Genomic DNA, 20,725 nt, shown 5'->3' with positions numbered 1-20,725 from the left:
AGTAATTCGTCATGGCTGCTGCTTTATTAATTGGGCTATTCCTCGAAGGAGGCTAGGTCATGAATCTTCATGGGATGAAGTGACAGCAAGTGTGGGCTTCTTTAAAAATATGTGCGTTACATCCAGTTTAGTCTATGCAGTCTAAGAGAGGCAAGTTTCCTTTTCATTTCTGTACAAATTTCTCTTCTGTATGCAGCTTTCGCCATTTTTTTCTACTTTATGAAATATTTCCATTTTGGGAATCTATTTCCTCAAAACAAGTTGAACTGCCTTACTAACAAAGGCATATGCTTCTGTCATTTCCCCCCCTTTTTACTGTAACCTTTTTAGAGTCCTCAACTTCCTCTTCTTGTTCTGCAAAACTTCTGTGTTTTTCTAGCTCTATAAGGTTTTCCTTTGAGAGGCTTCTTTCACAGTTTCCAAGAAATGCTCTATATCTTCACTGTCAACTTCTAACTCTTTAGTTAGCAAAAGTTTTGGTCTTTGTTAAATCTTATGAATATATGAAAATACCTATGGGTAAGGTTCTTGTGCCATGTAATAAGTCATGTGTTTGTAGCCAGAATAAATCGCAGGAATATAATGCTTCCAAGTCAGCACAACTGTGTCTGGGTGAAATGGCTGCGAGAAGGGAACTGATGGAGTCTGAAAGAGGTGTTGTAATAGGATGCCTATCTGTTTGGCAAATTGGGCCATCCCAGGTCAACAATCAGTATAGTATCACTGAGGTATTCGCTATTCACTCCACAAAGCCCCTGATCCTACACCACTGAACATCTGTGGGATGAACTGCAGTGTTGTTGAGGTCAAGGGATGTCTGCCCCACAAGAGTCCAGGACCTCATTACATGCTTACAGGAAGAATGGTCAAAAATTTCTACTGATCACTATCGTACACTTGTGGAAAGTATGTCCGGTAGGATTGCTGTAGTCACTGCAGCAAAAGGAGGTCCTACATCTTATTAAGGTGGGTGCCATGGCTGTTTGTTCCTTGCACTATTTTGTCTGCTGACTTTTTTTTTCTAAGCAGTATTGTTGCCTAACTCTATGATGCATCTACATTCTTTGTATAATGCAAGACATTATATTCCTTCCAAAAATCTGAGGGTTTTTTTTTCACCCTCAATAGCAGCATACACCTTAGAAAATATTAATATATCTTGAAGGTACCAATAACACTGTGCTTCATTAATTGTAGGAGGAGGAAGTGGTATTCAGTGAATATGCTAATGGAATGACTGTCATAAATGAGTGGTCGTAAGTGGAGGACTGACTGTATTTAAAACTTGAAGTAATGTTCTACTGTTCAGCAAGATCTTAGTAGTGACTAATGGGTTTGTACTTATGACCAGGACTTTGGTTTTATTAGTATTTACAATCATTATATTTTTTAAAACTCCTCTCCATAACCTACAAAACAATGTTCAGTTCTTTTCTGAATCAGTGATCACTGATTCAGAAAAAAAAAACACCTTTGCAGATCAACATTTGCAATGTTGTCTGCAAACCTAACCCACAATATGATATAGCCATTTGCGAGTACATTAGACACTAATTCTAATTTATTACTATTATAGACAGGGATGCTCTCTCTCTTTTTATAGCTTTTTCAGAATTCTCATCTCTTCCAATTCTAGATCTTTGTTTACCATCTCTCCAGTCATACTTTCCAAAAATTATTCATAACTTTTCTGTGATTTATCTTAAATCAAGGATTACTTCCCTTGTCACCAAATGTTTTCCTAAATCCAAATTGATCCTCGCTTAGAGTCTCTATTCTATTTCTTATTCTGTTTTGTATTATGTTTGAAAAGAATTTTTCATGTGACAAGACTTACTCTTTTCTGTAACTTTCTTTAATAAGTTCAAACATTTAACATTTTATTATATCACCAAACTTCCTTTATCAGTTCTGCTTTGTTACCATCTTGACGTAGTGTTTTTTTTTTTTCATTTATTAGTTAGCAAAGTGCACTTTCAAAATATTCTCTTAGAAGATCATATTCTTCATCTTCACTCAAATCATCTTTTATTTTTAGCTATTACATCACGTGTTCATTGTATAGTTCCTCCAAATACTGTCTCCATCTCTTTTCTGTATCTTTGATATGTCAAGATCTTATCATTTTGATCTTTTACCACAGCTCTTCTGATTTTCCCACAAAACTGCATTTCTTTTATTAAACTGTATACAATGTCTTTTTTCCTTCTTTCATCACATTTTCAAACTCCTGCCACCTTTTGCGCACGTATCCTTCAGTTTTCAAAACTCTCACACCGAACACCGTTCCTTAATCTTACATATTCCTCTTATAATCCTGCTTATTTTTTTCCTTCATTTCACTTCTGTTAGTGAGATCACTCCATTTGTTATCCAAGGTTCCCTAGATTCTCTTTTTTACTTTGCCCAGACATTTCTCTGCTGTTTTTCCTTAACCCTTGAGGATCCCCCCCCCCAACAATCTTTCTTTTATTTGTGTAATCTGTTCCATTTGTTCATCTCCAGAAGGCTTTGTATTCATCTTTCATAGTTTTATTTTTTAATTTATTCATATCACTTATCATAAGCTTTTCTTTCTGGAGGGTTTTTGTTTGCTGCTTTACTCTGAGATTTCACTTAGATATAACTAGATTATGATCACTATCAACATTTGCTTATGGATAAGCTTTACAATATTTTACTTGGTTATTATGTAGTCCATTTGATATCTTCCTAAAATCTTCTTCAAACTTGACTAAAGGTGTTACTAATGACTAGATTTCTTCACTTGCAAAACTACAAAAATTTTTCACCTCTTTCATTTCTTATACCAATTAAAAAATTTCCAACTGTTTTGTCTTCTTTTCCCCTTCTCCAACTACTGCATTAAAATTACCCATTAATAACAAATTATTGTGTTTCAAATGATCTGTCTTCATCTTTTATCATGTACTCTGTCTACTTCCTCCTATTCGATATTAGATGTTGACACAAAGACTTATCATATAACACTGCTTACTGGTTCACCAGTTATTTTAACCATGATTATTCTATCACTAATAGGTAAAGACTCCACTATTCTATTGCCATATCTTATTAAGGATTATAGCTGTTCCATTTCTGCCTTTTTTCTTCTTCAGAACATATAAGCTATAATATTCATCACTCCAATAATCTCCATTTCCTTCCCCTCTTACTTCACATATACCTATAATGTAAATGTTCAATCCTCTTAGTTCACTTTTAGTTCCTCCAATTTTCTTTTCCTTAGTATTGGTCTTGCATTCTCGTAGCAATTCTGACAAGGATTTCACTTGATGATCAAAGGACCTTCCTACTTCTACTGTAGGACACTTCTTATCAAAGCTCCATTTTTGTAATTTTGTTTCTTTTCTTATGATCCTATCTATAACAATTCCACTCATCTATTCCTCCAGGCAAAAAACCTGCTCCTTACACCCCAGTTCACACCCTCCTTATATAGTTTCCATGGATGGTCCCTTGTTCTATCCTCCTCTCCCCACTGTGAAAACTTTATCCCACATTGTTTCAAGATTTTTCACTTTGTTATACTATAAAGATGTCTAGAATAAAATTTCTTCCACATTAACCCAGTAACAACCCCTTACCAATTAAAATTTTTCAATCATATCCCCTCTCCTCCTGTTCATGAGGCTTTGCAAATTGCATTCCTTCAATCTGTCTTCTTATCCCACATTCTAAAGACCAGTTGCCATTAGTCAGTGTTCTCATGACCATTTCTAATGTATCCTCATCACCATGAGTGCCAAAGAACCAAATCTTTGCTCAATAATCCACATGAAGCCTGATGTGAGGATCTTATACAACGGAATCATAACCTCTTTATTTCTGCACATTAAGGTCCTCCACATCATTGCTATAATCTGATGTGATTACTTCGTAACTAGTGCAATGTGACCCCTAAACTTCCACCAGCACTCCAGGTGTTCTCATCTTCTCAAAATTTCCCTGCCAAATGTATACTTCACATCCAATTGTTGCTTAGCAAATTTCAGAACCTTACACTTTGCAACAGTTCCACTTAACTACCTGCTCATACAATCCATCCTGTAATGACATAGTGAATCATTTGCAAACAGCTGTATACATCTCCATATAATCAATATGCACATTAAACAATAATGGTTCCAAAATGAACTGCATCACACACCACTAGTGACTTTCTTCTTTCAGGACATTACATCCCCATACGTGACTTGCTGATACCTATCTGACAGCTTATCTAGTACACTAATCTAACATCCAATCCCAGATGCTCCAATTTAGTTACCAACTTGTTATATGATAATCTATAAAAAAACCTTTGCAAAATCTTAGTATAACACTGTATATACATCTCACTTGTCCAATACATTCATCACCTTATTACTCATGTTCTGTAAGCTGGTAAAACATGACCTCTAACAAACCCATGTTGATAATCACAGAAAATACTGCTGTTATGAACCCACTTTTGTATCCTAGCTCTCTCTCTCTCTCTCAACACTTTAACTACAACTCAAGATGTAAAGATTGGCCTATAATTCGTAGTCTTAGCTTTATCACTACCTTTGTAAACTACAACAATTTTACCTTCCTTCCTTCCACTCCTATGTGACTTGTGCTGTTACTTGTTAAACAGGTATGCCAAGAGTGGAGCTAAGTGGTAATATGTTACCACTTAAGTCCTATTGCCTTCTCAGTAAGTTGTCTACACACAAGCTTTTCATGATTTCACACTGATGAGGATGACACCCCTAATGAATTACTAAATATCTCAACTATGCCCTCTGCAGCAGTTACCAATGTACTATTTTCATCCATTAAGATAATTTTTCCATCATCATTCTTCTTTCCATTTGCCACATACTGAGAAATCTCTCTAGGATTTTTCTTTGCCCGATTTGCTAATTTCTGCTCATATAGCACTTTTGCTGTATTATCAACTGAGTAGCCTTTCTGGCTTGCTCTTTATACATGCTCCCATTAGAGATTTCATGCATAATCCCCTTATTCATATCTCTGATACCTGTCTCTATTCATCCTTTTGACCTTTGTAATACATTTACACACACATTGATGCCATATCTCTTTGTCAGTTCCCAAGCAGCATTTATTTCTTTCTGCTTGACTCCTCATTTCATGTTATACCTCCAAGTTGTTTCCTAAGCTTTTCATGATCACCAGCTTAGTGGTTCCACATATATCCTTTCCTGGTCATATAGCTAGCGACAATTGCCACTTTTTTCCCTCTCGCATCTCTATCTTACATAATTCACCTACTATCATCAGCAACACTACCCCTCCCTTCTTTGTACTTTCTGACATTGTAAAAACATTGTACATATTTTACACAACTTCCAGGGAAGGCCTCTCATTCTTTCCATTCACTTTTTATATTCCAACAATTTTTGGGAATGAATTCAGTGTAACAATTTGATCTCCTTGTAAATAAACACAGCATTCACTTTTAGATCTATAACCAGTCCTACCCATACCACCTGTTAGTTGCGATTTCCCCACCACGCCTGCCTATGTTTAATTGCCTTTATCACTGCTTATCCTATATCTCCAAAGACTCGACTACCCCCTTTCCTTGTGTCCCACACCATTCTGTTCCTATGCTAATCATTCCCCACCCACATTCACCACTACGCCTAACATCTACTCCTCTTATACCATGTCTCCCCTACCCACCTGCCTCCTCTCCCCCCCCCCTATTTTCCTGTCCCTCTTGCATTCCCATTCTCTCATCATCTATAAAACTAGTACTATTTCCATTAACAAGTACTTTCATCTCTTATGTTCCACTCCCCTGATCTTTTACTTCATCACTTTCTCTAATCTCTAGCTCACATCCCTCACTGCACTTCATTCGAGCAACAGTATCTCCAGTTGACTAGCACCAGAACAACTCAAATACATTCCGTCACTTTTGTACAAATTCATTCTTCCCTCAAATGCATGCCACACATCTACTAAATGAATTGAAAATGAAATCTCAAATCATAATGCTCACATTTATTTTAGATCTTGAATCAAATTATACATATACATAAAAACAAACCAACAGCCATTGCTCATTAAACCATAAAATTAGACAGAGTACAGTGGCATAATCAGAAAAAGTGCACATGTATAGTATGTTTTAGGTCCTAACAACATTTTAAAATCAATTGTGTGTGTATTTTATGTTGCTCCCACCCATGAAAGGTTATTTGCAAACCTACAGTACACTTTATACTGTGGGTGGGCTAAGGATTTTTTCCTTATTAATTTTGCATTTTTTTTTGTAATTTTTAAATTTATTTTTATTTTTTTATGCCTGGAAACTCTGCTCTAGAGACCAAACATGGAACTGTTTCAAGCCACTTTAGGCCTCTAATAAATAGGCAGTAGTCTCATACTGGGTGATGAAATTCATCTCCCACCTATAGACAATCACAAATATCCATGCCCATGGCCAGATTTGAACCTGCAGCTAATTGATTAGAGAGTGGGTACACTAGCTACTCAGTCAACCAGGCTGGCTATCTTGAGAGGCTAGAGAAAAAAAAATGTATGAAAACTTTGTGTAAAATTAGCACAAAAAAAAACATGAGAAGGATTTGGTAAGAATACAGAAGATATATATCACACAAGTGACAAAAGGCTATGGAAGTTACTGAAAAAGCTTAGAAATGAAGCACTGTAAAAGGAATCAGAGATGATAATGGTGACATCACTATTATCATCTGTGTGTGTGTGTGTGTGGTAATATTTTGATTGATAAATGAGAAATCATGACAGTACGGTGGTAAAAAAACTGAAGAGGAATGATCTCAGAAGTAAGAATCAATAAAATGCCTTCAGAAACCTGAAAAGTTCAAATATTGACATATAAAAGCTTTACTGAGGCTGCACTGCATAATTACATAATTATAAAAGTTTTACAATGGATACATTAATTAATCCAGTCAGAAAGTCAAATGCCAGATAACCAAGTACAGTTCTCATACTTCTGAAACTATAGAAATGGAAATAAAACTGAAATGCCCCCAGTGAATGTTCCAAATAAAATTTCACAAACATATTTTAAGATGGGTAAGAAAAATTGTGCAGGAGAAAATGTTTACATATTTTTTTTAATTTATTTTTTTACGTCTGGAAACTCTGCTCTAGAGACCAAACATGGAACTTTTTCAAGCCACTTTAGGCCTCTAATAAGTAGGCAGTAGTCTCATACTGGGTGATGAAATTAATCTCCCACCTAACAAGCCGAGTTCAGGCCACATAGAAGTTGTAAGGCTCATATATTAACTTGAAGACAAATTATCAAGACTTCAGAGGAATATAACAAACATCTGTATTTAAGTTTTGTAGATTTGGAAAAAAAAAAAAGCAACGGAAAAGCTGTGTCATAAATGGATGTTACAAGAGACAAGTATGTAGCCTATATTTAAGTTATAAGTCAGTAGTTAGAACCAAAGGAAATATAGATGGTTTGATGCTAGGTGTAAGACAAAGATACATGTCCCTTTGTTCTTCATTTTTCTATTCCATAGTTCATGTGTATGGACTGTATTATGAAGAAAAGTGGCATTTGAACATGTTATAATCATACAAGCCTTCAAGACTAACTAAACTGAGTAATTGCTGTAACAAAATCTGCTTTGAAAATCAGTGAGTAAAATGACGTGAGTAAAGAACCTATAGAACAACTAAAATATTGCAACTATTTAGGCATAATTTTTAGTGAATATGACATATTAAATATGAAAATAAATAACAAAATAAACAAAGCTAGAATCAGTGGGAAATCAGATGAAAAAAATTTCTTTGGAATAAGAAAGAAATTAATCAAAATAATAGACTGGCAGGATACAAGACAGTATTCAAATAATTTCAATTAGGGAAAAGTTGATAAGAATAGACCACAGATATGCAAGTTCAAAAAATTAGGGGGGGGGGGGTAAAGACAAATGGCACCAATAGTAGGATCATATTAAACATGATATCAGAAATGAACATGACATGGGTTAAAGATACCAAGAAATTATATACTTCGTTTTAATCCTTTTTCCCAAGGAAGCAAGACAATGTTTTGCACGTGAAATAAATTCATGTCTGAGCTACTTGTATGGGGGGGGGGGGGCTAATGACTTCATATCATTTGCCTTGGTATGTATCCCATAATGCAAAGCACACCCCCCTTTTGGGCATGTATGATGCTATGCATAATGGAAGGGCACTATCCAGACCGGTTTCAACCTTTATTGAGGCCTCATCAGTGGGAGCCATACCCAGATATTTCATCTGGGTATGGCTCCAGATATTTCTTTACCATACCCAGATATTTCATCTGGGTATGGTACTGCAGAAGTCATATATATATATCTCATACACGAGTAGCCAAAAGCTGCTTGACCTTATTAATAAAAATCTCTGGATGAGAGAAAGATGTAGAAAGTTTTTTACCTTGGGTTTATTATATGTTAAAACAGGGGGTTCTCAACCTTTTCCAGTGGCGTACCACTATATTTAATTCAAGATATTAGATGTGCCAGTAAGCAAATCTGTTTTCGTACCACCCGGCAGTGGCTCACGTACAATAGGTTGAAAATCCCTGCGTTAAAAGATACCAAGAAATTATATACTTGGTTTTAATCCTTTTTCCCAAGGAAGCAACATGAAATAAATTCACATCTGAGTACTTGTATACAGGGGCTAATGACTTCATAATCACTTGCCTTGCTACATCTTTCTCTCATCCAGAGATTTTTATTAATAAGGTCAAGCACCTTTTAGCTACTCATGTATGAGATATATGACTTCTGCATTATTTCAACCTTGGTATCTCACCCGGATCTGGCTCAAATGATGAGACCTCAAAGGTCAAAACCAGCCTGGGTAGTGCCCTTCCATTATACACGCCCGAAAGGGGGATGTGCTTTGCATTGTTTTGCTTCCATGAGAAAAATGATTAAAACCAAGTACAGTATATAATTTCTTGGTATCTTTAACGTATAATAAACCCAAGGTAAAAAATATCTACATGACGACATGGGTTAGCATTCAAAACTGTTAGTAAAGGTGGTATGGTCACTTAAATGGATAGGAGAGAAAACTTTGGCAAAGCAGGTATTTGATGACAGAAAAGAAGACCAAAAGAAATAAGATATAGGTGGACTGATGAATATATAGACAGCTTAAACGATAGATCTGGACTGGAGATATGACAAATAAAGTTATTTTAAAGAAAATTTTTGAAATGAAGTTAGTAATAATAAAAAAGTTTTATGCAGTACTGTCATAGTATTCTGTACACCAACTGAATGAAGTTGAATAACAGGAATTTGGTGATGATTCCATAAATGAAAATGTCATCAGAACATACAGCACAGTACTACTATTGTCTAGATAAGAAGTCAAAAAGAAAGGAGGAAAACAATATTGCACTAAAAGTCATCTAGAGAAAAAAAAAATGCATCCACTTTTTTTTATTCCATTAGATGTGGACTGTACAAAAAATGAACAAGTCTAAATGGGAAGTGCATTCTGTCATTTGACGACTACTCTTCTATAATATATGACAGTAGAACCAATTTTTTTATTTTTTTTTTACCTTTGAAGAATAACTCCACGTTTTGCAAAACTGTCGTCAAAGTGCTTTAAAATTTTACTATTTCTCTTTGATCCCTTACATAGCTTCCAGACAATTTGAATTTCAGTATAATAAATATTTTTTTATTCTACTCAGGTAGTTGGATAATGATCATTTTATATCCAGATTCCCTGCAAACAGCAGTGTTCATTAGAAAGATTTTTTTTTTGTTTGTTTAATATCATTAGAATAAACTTTAATGGAATCGACACTGTCATTCTTCATATAAAATACCTACTCCTCACTCCTCTCTTTGCCACACCTTTGCACATTCTCCATGCCTCTAGATCAGCGTTCTTCAAACTTTTTTCACCTGCAGACCGGGGAAAATAGGAAAAATATTTCGCAGACCAGCTGGCAGCTAAGACAGAAACATAAACCAATGTAGATAGTATTTTATTTATTAAATCCAATGTTATAAAATTACAATTTTTAGCTAGACATCTGCTGCTGCTTAGAGGTTAGAAAATTTAATATACATGGCTGGAACACTATTTCTGAGAGACGAAGAAATTTTTGGCAGACTGCTGGGAAATTTCCGTGGACCACAGGTTGAAGAACAAGGCTCTAGATCACTGTTCTATGTATAATCCATTCTGTAATTATCTGATAAAATTCTCTCACCAATTGTAACATACATACATTTCATTATATCTTTTCTGATTATAAAGCTAAATTCTGCAATTTAATTTCTTCAAACTCTCCAATATTCCAAAGTTCAGGTATAGCTAATCATCACTGAATCCTATCCAGATTCAGATGGAATCTGGACTAAATATGAGTACAATAGCCCATGTCTGATCAAAGCCTTACAGTGTAAGGCTTACAACTGATTTATCCAAACATTCAGGTTCTACAACATCATCCTAATTAGATTTACTGTTCTAGGGCCACTGCTGTTTAACTTGCATGTTAATGATATCGGGGAAAATTTCCCCCCCGATTTTCAGTTGTTTGCAGATAATGCAAAGTTGGGATGAAGTACAGGGTGTTCGGGATAAATTTGACATATTTATAATTAATTATATTTTTCCGTAAGTTACATGTATTAACACACACTTCTCTTCATTTAAAAGTTTGGACCCTTCTTCATTCATATACAAGATGTCAGAAAGGATGGATAGCTGGAACCCACCTGAATCATGGAAGAGAATAACTTGTATCATGATGATTCGTGCCCGCCATCAAAATAAGGATATTACGACTGCTGCCCAATGCTCCCTGAATACAGTAAAAACAATCAGGCATGAACTAGAGACTTGCAATGGTGACTACGAGGATGTAGCAAGAAGAAAGATCCCTAGCAGACGATCTGATTGCGTTCGTACAGCAGAATTCCTCGCAAATCTGCAGGAACAGGTGTTGAAGAACCCTGGCATTGGAATTCGGGCTTTGTTCGTGGAGTTGCTAACTGTAGTCAAGCCCTGGATAACAAGGGTAGCCAATGGTAGGCCGTATGTATGGCAACAGGATTCGGCCCCCTTGCCACACCTCTGGGAAAAGTCAAAAATGGTTGTCTGAAAATTTCTACGACTTCACCAGTCCAAATGTTTGGCCTCCAAACTCCCCAGACCTTAACCCCATGGATTATTTTGTATGGGGCGCAGTTGAAAAAGACACCAATCGCACTTCCAGTAATACAAAAGCCCAGTTAATGGATAAAATTAAAACAGTTTTTGCGGCCCTTCCCAGGGAGACTGTAGCATCAGCTTGTTCGAGGTTCCGAAGCAGAATTGAAGCTGTGATCGATGCTAATGGTGGTTATTTTGAGTAAATCTTGTTGATAGTATTGTAATTAACTCTGCCTGTAATGTTTTTTTGTCAATTCATTAAATTTAATAGATACAAAGAAGATTTTCTTTTTCCTTACGAAACTGTCAAATTTATCCCGAACACCCTGTATGAGGAGTAGAGCAGATGTTCTGCCCTTACAAGAAGACTTAAATAGAATGAGTGAATGGGCATGTGAGTGGGGATGCCAGTTCAGTGTTGGAAAATGTAATGTTTTAAAATTTGGGAAACAAAAATGGAATATAAAATTTACCTATGGTGGGGATATATTGTTGGAGGTGGGAGGAAATAAGAGATCTTAGGGTGATGGTGGATAAGGATCTAAAATTTAGAGGAAAACACAATGAATTCTGGAAATGATGCAGAGGACAAAGACTTGTAGAAGTAAAGAGATTCTTCTTCCATTGTATAAGGCTCTGATTAGGCCACATATTGACTACTGTGCACAGGTTTGGTCACCTGGTTTTCTAAAGGATGAAGAGATGTTGGAAAGGATCCAGAGGCAACTGACTAAGGTAGTTTCTGATCTCTGGAATGCTGAATATAAGAAAAGGTTCAGAAGGTGATCCAGTGTGGTGACCAGGGTTAAAGAATAGTCCCAATGTAGCCCATGCATGTCGTAAAAGGCAACTAAAATGGGTACCCGTCCCTGGGGTATAGTCAGGTTCCTTCTTGTAAGGTTGGGCACAGGGCTAACAACCCTGTCCTGCAAAAACTTAACTTGTTAAGAATGTCAAAAGGAAAATTAACTGGACAGACTTAACAGAATGACTTGGACAACAGAAAAAGGATTATGAATATTGGTTTGGAAGTTGGAATGTCTTGAGCCTGAACAGACAGCAGGAGCTGTCTGTTCAGGAGCATTGAGGAGAGTGTGTGAGAAACTAATGGGATACAGTGTGAGGATAACAGCATTGCAGGAGGTGTGATGGAAAGAAAGTGGCATATTTGATACCAGAACACATACTATTTTATACAGTGGAGGAGATCAAAAAGCCTTTGGTACTGCATTCTTGGTTGATAAAAAATGGAAACACTTGGTTCTTGATTTTAGACCAGTTATTGAACGACTTTGTGTACTGAGAATAAAGTTTAAAATGTTCAATATTTCACTTATGTGTGCACATGCACCAACTGAGAACTCTTATGAAGACATAATAAAATTAGTTTAATCCTTTATCCAAGTGTGAGCAAACAAAGTTTGCACCTGAAAGTATCTTCAGGACTGGGGTAAGGTGGTACAACACCAATTTTTACCCCAATTACACAATTACCCCAGTCCTGAAGATACTTTCAGGTGCAAACTTTGTTTGCTCACACTTGGATAAAGGATTAAACTAATTTTATTATACTCTAACCAAGTGAAAAATAACCTTTCTTATGAAGACAAGATGACCATCACTGGTCATCTTGTCTTCATAAGAAATGATCAGTCACCAAAACATGTTAAAATGGTTCTAGGATACATGAATACCAAAATAGGAAAGCAGCCTTCCGACCAACAATTGGAAGAGATAGTGCATATGAAGAAAGTAATAAAAATGGCACGAAACTAATTGATTTTGCAAGTGGCAAAAATATGATCATATGTACAACCTGTTTTCCACATAAAAAAGTACATAAAGTTACCTGGAGATTGGCAGATGGAATAACAGAAAATCAGATAGATAATGTGATGATTGATAGATGACATGCGACAAATATCGTTGATGTAAGAAGTTTTAGAGGAGAGGATTGTGATACGGATCATTACCTTCAAGAATTAAATATAAACAAAGAATAAAAATTAATAAGGTGGTAGAGGAAGGAGAACACTAAGATATGATGTCCAAAAATATTTTGAAAGATCGAGAGAAGAAATAAATGAAGAGAAAGAGGATGAATATACAAATGATATGACTAGAGATAACAAATGGGAGAGGATCAAGAATAAAATTACCAAAGTGGCTGAAGAAGTTCTAGGATTTAGAAACAATGATAAACAAAATGAATGCTATGATTTGGAATGTAGAAAATTTGTTGAAGACAGAAATACAGCTCGTCTAAAGATGCTTGAATGGAAAACTCAAGCAAATGAGCATGAACATAGGGAAAAACAAGCTAAAAAGATGTGCAGAAAAAAGAAACGTTAATGGGAAAAGAAAAGGCTAAATGAAATTGAGATTTTGAAGAATACTGGACAAATTAAGAAAATGTATAATAAGAGAAAGGTGATTAAAGGTGGATTTGAACCCAGAACAACTTTTTACAGAGACCTTGAGGGCAAACTGCTTGGTGGAAAGGAGGACATTTTGAGAAGGTGGGCAGAATACTATGAAGATCTTCTTCGGGACAAAACAAGCTTGGAAACTAATGTTCCACAAGAAAACGAACCCTTGGCAAGTATAAGAAAAGATGAGAAAGAGGAAGCACCAGGGCTACATGAAGTGGAATTAGCCCTAAAGAGAATGAAAAATAATAAAGTACCTGGTGAAGATGGAATACAAGCCGAGCTATTAAAATACGGTGGGCAATCGCTATTAATTAAAATTCATGAGTGCTTATCAGAAGTATAAGAAACTAAGTCTATGCCTACTGAATGGGATACTGCTATTATCTTCCCTATCCATGAGAAAAAAAGTCTCTGTGCCAAAATTTTAGAGGAATATCACTGTTAGCAGTGATTTATAAAATATTTGCAGGGATACTGACAACTAGATTGCAACCTTTCATAGATGACAGTCATCCAGCATAAGAAATGCCTGGATGACTATCAGTGTGGTTTTAGAAATGGTAGATCGACAACAGACCAGATTTTTACAGTACGAACCATAATGGAGAAATGCTACGAGTTTAATATTAATCTGCACCATTTGTTTGTGTAAACAAGCCTGTGATAACATTAATAGAGATAAGCTATTCAAAGTCATGAAGGAATTTCAAATTCCACCCAAACTGATAAGTTAAAATGACACTCAGAAATACCACGTGTAGAGGGCAAATACAGGGTGAACTCGCACCATAGTTCAGAATTACCAACAACGCTTTTCAACCAATGCCTTGAAAGGATAATACAAAACATAATCAAACAGAGATGGAACTATTATGAATAGAAGTCTACAGCTTTTACAGATGATGTGGACTGTATATTGGAAGGACTGAGAGAAGCCTCAGAGAGGGTTATAGACAAATGAGGGAATTAGCAAAGAAAATGGGACTACAAACAAACGAAACTAAAACAAAATATTTCGTTGTTGCCAGATACAGACAAAAATTTGGAAACATCCAAAGTTTCACTGTAGATGAAGAAACCTTGAAACGAGTACAGAAGTTCGCATATTTGGTTTCAGTAATAACAGAAAGTAATGTCGTGTCAGTTGAATTTACTTATAGATTAAATTAACTGCAGCAAATAGAACTTATTATAGTATCCAACCATTATTAAAATGTAATCCGATTTCAATAAAAAGTAAAATCCAGCTATATAAAGTAATCCTCAAACCCATACTTTTGTACAGCTGTGAAATATGGACAATGATCCAAAGAGATCAAAACCGATTACAAATATGGGAACAAAAGATATTAAGAAAGATCTTTGGCCCAATTAACGAGAATGGACTTCAGAGAGTGAGGAACAACAAGGAAATAATGGAGAAATTTAATGAAGTGGATATTATTACTGAAATAAATGTGAGAAGACTGAGGTGGCTAGGACATGTTCAGCAAATGAAGGATGACAAAGCCATAAAAAAGGTCTTCATGTCTTGACCAGGTGGATCTGGACCCAGAGGATGACCCAAAGGAGATGACTTGATGGTGTGAAGGATGATTTAAAGAAAATGAGAGTAAAGAACTGGAGGAACAAGGCACAGAATCATTAAGTATTGAAAGCTTTCCTGAGATAGGTCCTAAATGGACTGTAATGCCAAGGAGTAGCAGTTGAGAAGATGCAATTTACAGTCTAGTGGATAGAAGGAAGAGGGATGATATGATAGACATCCAAGTTGATAAAAGGTTGTTATAGGATCAATGTTGAAGAGGGAATTTGATAAAATGGTGGAAGCTGTATAAGGAGTGTGAACATGAGAATCAGGTTTTCTGCATGCAGAGTTGTAAACGTTTGGAATGCCTTGCCTGAGAGTGCGGTGTCTGCAGAGAATTCTGAATGGGTTTAAGGTGCATATGACAAAGGGATCTCCTAGATGAGTCTTTGACTCCATGGGGTCTTAGGGTTGTGTGGTAATTATAATAATATACTTCAATAGAGCCTCTGTAGCTCCGTCAGCATAGACAAAGCCCTTTGGTCAGAAAAACCTCAGTTCGATACCTGTCCATGACATGAGGAACTTTATCCAGTCTCTTTCAATGAAAGGTGAGTTAGTGTCATATGGAGGTAGAGGGTTTTTCTCCTGGAAACTGATTTTTTGCCCCACAGAACAGACAAACCGGCCCCATGAACACACACATGGATTACAGCCACGAATACTTACGACCCAGCCACAGGCATGATTCATCAGTTATATGCCAGTCCTAAGCCTGGATAAAATGAGGGAGGGTTGAGGAAAGCAATGGTGAACTACCCTGTAAAAATCTCACCAGAAACATTTTGTGGGAAGAACGCTGCCTACAAAGTTATCAAGAGTCAGACACGACTGAATGGTTAATTATTATTATTATTCCTGATACCTCCAAGGAGTCCGAAGACTCATCGTGGGAGGACATCTACAACTGTCTCTATACCTAACCTCTACTACGAATCATCTCCATCAATGCCATCTACCGCCCATCTCCAACACCACCACAACTAGTAATTTTTTTGTCTGTAAATTGCGTGTGTTCTGAAGGGCCGTTTTGTATGTATGCGGGATGAAAAACCCGAGTTTCCGGGAGAAAAATCCCTGCTACCTCTGTATGAGAACGGCTAACTCACCTTCAATTGAAATCGACCAGATAAAGATTCCTCCCATCGCAACGAGAATCGAACTTGGGCCTATTCCAATCGAAGGAAGCAATGTACCATCGTTCTTCCAATTGCGCTACAGAGGCGCTCAAATGTAGTGAAATAACGCTGACACAAATCCATCGAAATATCATCATTATTAGACACATCGATGGAGGGCACCTGCTCTACAACTGTCTGCGCCACTCAATCCACCATCTGACCGCAACTACACCAACGCCATCTACCGCCACTGGTATTTCCAAAGACAATCACAAACATCCATGCCCACTGCGGGATTCGAACCCACAGCCTTTTGGCTAGAGAGCGGATACGCTAACCACTCGGCCAGCCAGGCTGGCAATCATCATCATACTTCAATATCACAGAAACAGCCAAAAAAAAATAATTATTTTACTTCTATTTTCCATCTCCACCTTAAGCAGGCACAATTCCTTTGCAATAATTAAATAGTACTCACCACTTAGTCCCCTCTTCTTTCTTTTCTCTCCTTCCAGAAGTTTTTCTATACCTTCATTTCCATTTCTACTGTGTATTATCATCAAATTACCCAAGTTTCACTTATGCCAGTTATTCTTGTGCTCAAAAGCTCAGTCAGTTCCACAAATACATACACTCCCCTTATTTCTGATACAAAGATGTATACTCCTTGCATTAGTATGCATTCTAATTCCACTTTGAGCCATCTCACCAACACCATCTCTCTCTTCACTATGAATGCTATTCTACCCTTCTGAACCTCTCTGATTCTCAGACAGACTAATTTGTGCATATGTCTTGCTGGAATAATTAGTAACAAAGAGGACAAATAAAATCTAAGACAATGATCCAACTGGTATTTACCGTTATCTTTACCTCTATTTTTTTGATCCACATTTTCCAATAACATATCCAAGGAAAAGTATATTTAGGTGCACCACCTCAAACATGAGAATTGGACGGATTTGGAATTTGTATATAAAGAGAATGCCAAGTTTCTTGGATGCTGAGGAGGCAATTGATGTGATATTTTTACCAGGAAAGACTGGAGGTAAATGCTAGTCCAAGAGCAAAGAGATCTGATCTTGTCTGGTGATTTGTGGATTACTGAGGTGGTGAGCCAGGATCTTTTATGCACGAGAAATGGCAAGACTGTTTTGGTGGCATCGAACATAACAAGGTTGTTCTCGTCTCACTGGAGTGATAGTATATATAGATCAATGTTTAAGGTACTAGTTGTAGATGATCTTGTAGCCTGGGATATCAGGGTACTGCATAGTTTGTCAAATATATACTGTTTTAATGTTCAAAGGGTTAATTAACAGATTGTACTCTTTATTCCAAAGTAAATTCTAAAATTTTCATTGTTGCTTTACGAAATAATTTTTCCTTTTTTGCACTAGCTGCACAGTACTTTAGCGCAGTTGGTGACAACATGACTGATTGGAAATACACGAGTCATTTCCTGAGTATAAGTCTTTAAATTTTACATCTCAAATAAAAGTGAGTTGTGGGCCCATATGGCAGTTGGTGTTTTTTTCATCAAGAAATTTTGGGTAAATATAGCAAAACATTCAAACTGGTTAGAAAAGGATAGCACCTATTTCATAGTTTTAGATGCTTTGGCATAATCCAAATGGACTATGCACTACATTGTTGATAAGATAAAACCTGGTTCTAACAAACTGGTCAAAGACTGAATGTTTTGAAGAAAGCATTTGGAAACAGTGCATTCTAAGACTGTATGATGTTTACAGATGAAGGCTTGCTTGGCCATCTTTGTTACCTAACCTTTTATATAATTTCAAAAAGATGTGGCTTTTTTTTTTTCGTTTAAAAAGAATATTTCATTCACTAATTCACAGCCAAAGGATGATTTGGTGACAATAGAGAAAGATGGACATTTACTCTCCACAAAAATCACACCTGTTCATTATTCATTATCTGGCTTTACATTAAACAAATTTCATCTTAATGGGTATATTTCCTTATGTACTACTTTTAGAAAATAAGAACCATCCTGATTATCTTCATTCACTGAGTAAATGCTCGTACGGTTGCTTAAGTGGATAGTATCCCCACTCTCTAACCAGTAGGTAGTGGATTCAAATCTCACTACATGCATACATGTTTATGAATGTTAGGAAATAAATTGTCATCTGGTGTGAGCCATCATCCTACTTATTGGAGACCTGAAGTGGTTCAAAATATTTCTGTTTGCCCTCTAGGGCAGGATTTCTGGATTAAAAAATAAATAATTATAATAAAACTTAGCCTGCCCATGGCACTAATGTATTGTACAAATTTCGGTGGGTGGAATCATAAAAAATAAAATGAGTTGCCAATTAATGTTAAAAATTACTACACATGTAGTAATTTTTAATATAAATCACTTTGATATTAGAATCTTTAAGTACTTAATCAATGAAACATACTGAATAAGTAAAGTTTGACTTCAACTTTCTGTAGTAAAAGAACCATGAGTCAACATTCGAAAAAACTTTTGTTACACTGATTTTGTTTTGATTACCAACACATTCGAAAAATAAATATTCCCTATTCTTAAAAAAGTAAAAATGTTAAATAATTTGTGTTCTAAAATAATAATTTAATGACATTAATATTATTACTGTCAAACATTCTTGAAGAAAATAATCGATTGTACAATAGTTTTAAATAAGATCGCATTTCTTAAATATTTCAACCTAATTTATACTTCAGATCACGTATACTATTTATCCCTTGTAACATTAGTCGATATATGTATAATAATATGAATGAATAAGATGTGTTCACTAATTTTATTATTATATATGTGTGTGTTTCTAATTTATGAATCAATAATTCATAATACACGGTAACGTAAATCAAAACCGACAGAAACTGAGTTCGATGAAACATACATTATTGCATATCTGATGCAAAAGTATTTTTAGTTGACATTTACTTTCCAATACGCTGATAGATGAATTTATTAAGTGCCAAACTGAATTATTTCAAAATATTTTACAAATATGTCATTAATTCAAAATGTAATGAAATTGTAATATGTGATGGGACGAATCCTTAACTTCACTTTTAAAAATGGTGTAGAAATTTAATTTTATGGAAAATCTATATTCTAAGTTTTTATACAAAAAACTGTAGCCATCAGAACGAGTAGAGGACAGAAAGGGTAAAAGAGACATAACAGTACAATTACACTTTGATATAAAACTTTTAACTACAGACTATTAGCTGGCACGCGTAAGATGCGGTACCATAAGACAAAATTTATCACCATACCTGTCAGAAGCTATCACAGTGACATACGGTAACGGACAGTGGTCCAGACAATGAAATTATGATGAAGAACACCGCCGACCAATAATGCTATTACAATACACTTTCATAAAGTCACACACTTGTCGTAAAAGTGACCACAAAAACTTCAGATTTGAATGCTAAGCAAGCCAGGCGACGCTTTAGGCTCCTCCGCTTATGGCTGAAGTAATGTCAAGACCTCGGTTCTCTCATTGGCTAACTGGGGTGACCCAGACAACCATTATCCTGACTTCGAGCTAGAAGAGAGTGTGGGCGGGGTTTAACAGTCCGTGCGTGTACAGCTTCTCTAAGGTCTTCACTGTAACTGCAGATGGCTGAACAAATTTGGTAGTACAGCAGACTGTTATCACTTAAACTGACAGCTAACATTTGAGAATTACCATTCCGACCAATCAGTGTGAAGGAAGGAGGAAACCTTGATAATAACAAACGAAACGGATTGGATATGACTAATTAGCTGTCACAATTGTAGACATTGCAATTGGCCTTTATTTGGACCTATCCAAATCAAAATATAGGAGGTATGGTGTTGGAAGTAGGGGCTCATATGTGTTTTGAAACGCCAAGCCCGATGACCTTGTCTTTGTTCTGTGTGGCTTTGTAGATACTGTATGTGTCTATCAAATATAACTCCATGCTAATAAGTACTAGTAGGAAGTGATTAACATTTTGTTTGGTCTTAGAAAAAAAAATGGAATATAGCTATTTTTTTTTTATTTAAGTATCTGTAAACGATAAAACTGATAGCATAAAAGAAAAGGGAATAAAAGGTCAAAGAGAATCAAATTCTAAATTTTTCAAGCATTTGTATATGTTAAACGATTTAGTAGTATAGAGAAATTAAGGTGCATAGTATGCGGTATTTCAGTCGTACCAAAGTAGCATGGAAATATCAAAAAATTATGGAATTAAAAAATTTAACTATGATATAGTTTAAATAAAGAATTTCGATTTTATGTAACGCGTATAAAATCTCAACCAAGTGCAACATCTATTGCGCATCAAAAAGGTGCGCATGCGTGAACCATTCGATGATGTTGACTATAAGA

At 35.8% G+C, this 20,725-nt stretch overlaps 1 protein-coding gene across 6 annotated transcripts in view; it reads right to left on the bottom strand.

Moving 5' to 3' along the window:
* Positions 1 to 20,725, bottom strand: part of LOC150105365 (uncharacterized) — a 521,942-nt gene that overhangs the window by 377,852 nt on the left and 123,365 nt on the right. For 3 of the 6 annotated variants that reach the window (XM_090394097.1, XM_090394106.1, XM_090394108.1), the window contains exon 1: positions 19,638 to 19,962. The exons of 1 other annotated variant lie outside the window; for it this stretch is intronic. The gene's annotated coding sequence lies outside the window, so the exon portion shown is untranslated. Of the gene's footprint in view, positions 1 to 9,881; positions 10,005 to 19,637; positions 19,963 to 20,725 lie in introns of those variants that run through there. 2 more of the 6 variants (XM_090394099.1, XM_090394107.1) reach the window with 2 other exon arrangements.

Source organism: Typopeltis vanoorti, chromosome 6 (genome assembly GCF_054136105.1).
Source record: "Typopeltis vanoorti isolate ZY-2024b chromosome 6, IOZ_Tvanoo_1.0, whole genome shotgun sequence".
Lineage (NCBI taxonomy): Eukaryota > Metazoa > Arthropoda > Arachnida > Uropygi > Thelyphonidae > Typopeltis > Typopeltis vanoorti.
Note: the sequence above shows the minus strand (reverse complement) of the source record. Positions and strands in the feature narration are given on the sequence as shown.